This window comes from Tenrec ecaudatus, unplaced genomic scaffold (assembly GCF_050624435.1).
Source record: "Tenrec ecaudatus isolate mTenEca1 unplaced genomic scaffold, mTenEca1.hap1 Scaffold_167, whole genome shotgun sequence".
Classification (NCBI taxonomy): domain Eukaryota; kingdom Metazoa; phylum Chordata; class Mammalia; order Afrosoricida; family Tenrecidae; genus Tenrec; species Tenrec ecaudatus.
In genome coordinates, this window is record NW_027458065.1 from 367,449 (window position 1) to 371,442 (window position 3,994).

The window sequence follows — 3,994 nt, forward strand, 5'->3', positions numbered from 1 at the left end:
CTCAGGGTGTTAAGAGTTCTGGGTGGTAAGGGGCTTTTTCATGTACTTAGGGGGTCAGTGCATTAGGAGGTTATTAGTGTGTTGTAAGCACGCTTAGCATATTAAGGTGTAAGGGTTAATGGTTTCAGATTTGGAGATTTGTAGTTAATGGTTAGAGAGTTCAGTGGCAAAAATTATTTTTGTGTGTTGAAATGTAGCCTACAACTTTTAAACTATTCATTACCTGTAATATTTATGGTATATTTGAAATCTGTTATGTAAAATATCATTAAATTGTGATGATTAGAGGAATTAGTATTTCTTCGCTTTGGAAGCCTCTTTTCTTCCTTTAAAAAGCATTCCATTTATGATTGGTCTATCTAGAAAATACTATAGAATTTTTAATACAGTATTGAAAATGGAACTGTCTGTCCTATTTCTTAAGTGGGGTGGGGTATTTTCTCTTTCCTCTAAGAATGATATTTGCTGGTGCTTTTTTAACTGAATATATTAGCATATTGAACTATACCTGCTTCATGTTACAGTTGTAGTTTTTTTCCCCCAAACTTTAAAAGCCTTTGATTTTTTAAATTAAATTATTTTATTGGGGGCTTTTATAGCTGTTTTAATAAACCACACATCAATTTTATCTAGCACATTTGTACATACATTGCCATCATCATTTTCAAAATATTTTATTTTTTCTACTTGAGCCCTTGGTATCAGCTCATCTTTGTTTCCCTCCCTCCACCACCTTCCCATCATTGTGACCCCTTGATCAATTTTAAATTATTGTTTTCATATCTTACACAATCTGCTATTTTCCTTCACCTACTTCCTGTTGTTCTTACCCTGGGGGAGTGTTATGTGATGATCTTTACAATCTGTTCCCCTTTCTCCCCCTTGTGGCCCCACCTTTCCCCTACCTTCATGGTATCATTACTCCCATTATTGTTATGAGGGGTTTATCTCTCCTGGATTCCATATGTTATGTTGAGGGATCGCATCTGTACCAGTGTACATGCTCTGGTCTAGCCAAATTTGAAAAGTAGAACTGGGGTCATGATAGTAGGGTGAAGCAAGCTTTAAAGAACTATACGAATGGTATGTGTTCTGTTGGTGCTTTATTGTACACTGGTTGGCTCATTCTTTCCTTGTGACCCCTCTGTGAGGGGATGTCCAATGTCTAAAGACGTGCTTTGGGTCTCCAATCAAACACCCTTTGTTCCCATCTGTATGATTGTTTGGGGTCTTCTAATTCTTCATACCTGATCCCATAGACACCTCATGATCACACAGGCTGGTGTGCTTCTTCCATGTGGGCGTTGTTGCTTCTCAGATAGATGACCGACTGTTTAACTTCAAGCCTTTAAGAGACCAGATGCTATATCTTATAATAGCCAGGCACTATCAGCTTTCTTCACTATATTTGCTTATACACCCCTTTTGCCTTAAGCAATCCTGTTGGGAAGATGAGAATCACAGAATTATTAAAACAAAGTATTCTTGCATTGAGGAAAGACTTGAGTAGAGGCCCAATACCTTTGACTTTTTAAATGTTCCTACTTTGTTTTCTGTGCCTACTTAGACAATTGACCCTCTTTTCTGTCAATGGTTCACTATAGTGCTTATTTTCTTATGTAAAATATGCTCTGGGACAAATTTCAATGAATCATGGTACATAATCCTTGTAATATGTTGTCTGAATCTGTTCCAAATATTTAAAAGAATTTTTCATGTAGATCGATTATCAGTATTGCGCTACAGTTTTCTTGTAGTGTCATTATCTGACATTGGTGTCAAGGGTATTTACTGGTTTGATACAAAGTATTGATAACCAAGGGATCAACCAGAAAGAAAATGTTTTGAGAATGATGATGGCAATGGATGTACTAATGTGCTTGACACAATGGATGTATGTTATGGATTGTGTTAAGAGTTGTATGAGCCCTCAATAAAATGATTTTTTTTAAAAAGAGAAAGTATTGAAGTATTGGTAAGTGTTCTCTCACAACCATTGTTATATTTACACTCAATAACTTGAACTTAAACTAACAAACAGTTAAGTGGTGTTTATTCATACCAGCTCAGTACTCTGTATTAAGCTTTAATCTATGGTCTGATTATGCTAGAAATTTCTCCTGGAATTTTATTTTGATTCAATTGATTATAGCCCTTGTAAGCAACCTAAAATGCATTCAACTACCATTGATCCCATGCACTGGCTGGACCCTCTGATCTTCCAGCTGGCTCAGTTTGGAAGACGACATGATTTACATTCCTCTTGCCAGACAGATAGTCACTAACACCTACGTCATTGTGTGATGCCCTCACAATAGATCCTCAATTTGGAAAATACTCTGCCATATGACATGCTGTATGGATCTTAGAAAATGTCCTTTAGCTAACCTCCAGAAGAATGGTATAAGGAGGAGCAGCAATTCCTCAGTAATTTTTGCATCACCTTGGTTTTGCATCACCTTTATTTTATTATATTTTTTAACAAAAGAAACCCATTCATTATTTTTAATAAGCTTATATTCCAGTGAATGTCTCTTGAGCTTTCAGGCATTTGATAACATGGAAATAACTTTTGTAAACATAGCTAAATATTTAGTATTTTGTGCATTGCTTGGGTATTGATTAGTAATTTCTGAGGTTCTTCTTGTTGATAGTTCTGATTGAGTCCATTCCATCTCACAGGGACCCTGTGCACAAAGGAATGAAACACTGCCAAGCCCTGCAGCATTCTCACAATTTAGAATGAACCTATTACCTAAGTTACTGTATCAATCCTTTCAGTTGAGGGGTTCCTATTTTTCACTACCCCTTTACTTTACCAAACAAAATATCCTTCTCCAAGGACTGATCACTTCTTACATGTCCAAAGAATTTCATGTGAACTCTCACCTCCTTATCTCTATCTAGCACCCTGACCTTACTTCTGCCAAGACATATTTGTTTGTCCATTTGAAGGCCCCTGCACTACAATTCAAATACACTGGTTCTTCTTAATTCTTTCTTATTCAATGTCCAACTTGTAAATGCATATGAGGTAATTGGCAATGCCATGGTTTGGGTAAGATGAACCTAGTCTTAAAGTAACATCATTGTTTTTCAACACTCTTCAGGGGCCTTTTTTTTTTCTCTTTTCTTCTTTTACATTTTATTAGGGACTCATACAACTCTTACCACAATCCATACATATACATACATCAATTGTATAAAGCACATCCATACATTCCCTGCCCCAATCATTCTCAAGGCATTTGCTCTCCACTTAAGCCCCTTGCATCAGGTCCTCTTTTTTTCCCCCTCCTCCCTCCTCCTTCCCCCCTCCCTCATATGCCCTTGGTAATTTATACATCGTTGTTTTGTCATATCTTGCCCTATCCGGAGTCTCCCTTCCCCCCTTCTCTGCTGTCCCTCTCCCAGGGAAGAGGTCACATGTGGATCCTTGTAATCAGTTCCCCCTTTCCAACCCACTCACCCTCCACTCTCCCAGCATCGTCCCTCACACCCTTGGTCCTGAAGGTATCATCCACCCTGGATTCCCTGTACCTCCAACCCTCATATGCACCAGTGTACAGCCTCTGTCCTATCCAGCCCTGCAAGATAGAATTCGGATCATGGTAGTTGGGGGGAGGAAGCATCCAGGATCCGGGGGAAAGCTGTGTTCTTCATCGATACTACCTCACACCCTAATTAACCCATCTCCTCTCCTAAACCCCTCTATGAGGGGATCTCCATTGTTCGACACTTGGGCCTTGGGTCTCCACTCTGCACTTCCCCCTTCATTTAATATGATATATATACATATATATACATATACACATATATACACATACATACACACACTTATATCTTTTTTTTTGCATGATGCCTTATACCTGGTCCCTTGGGCACCTCGTGATCGCACTGGCCGGTGTGCTTCTTCCATGTGGGCTTATTTGCTTCTGAGCTAGATGGCCGCTTGTTCACCTTCAAGCCTTTAAGACCCCAGACACTATCTCTT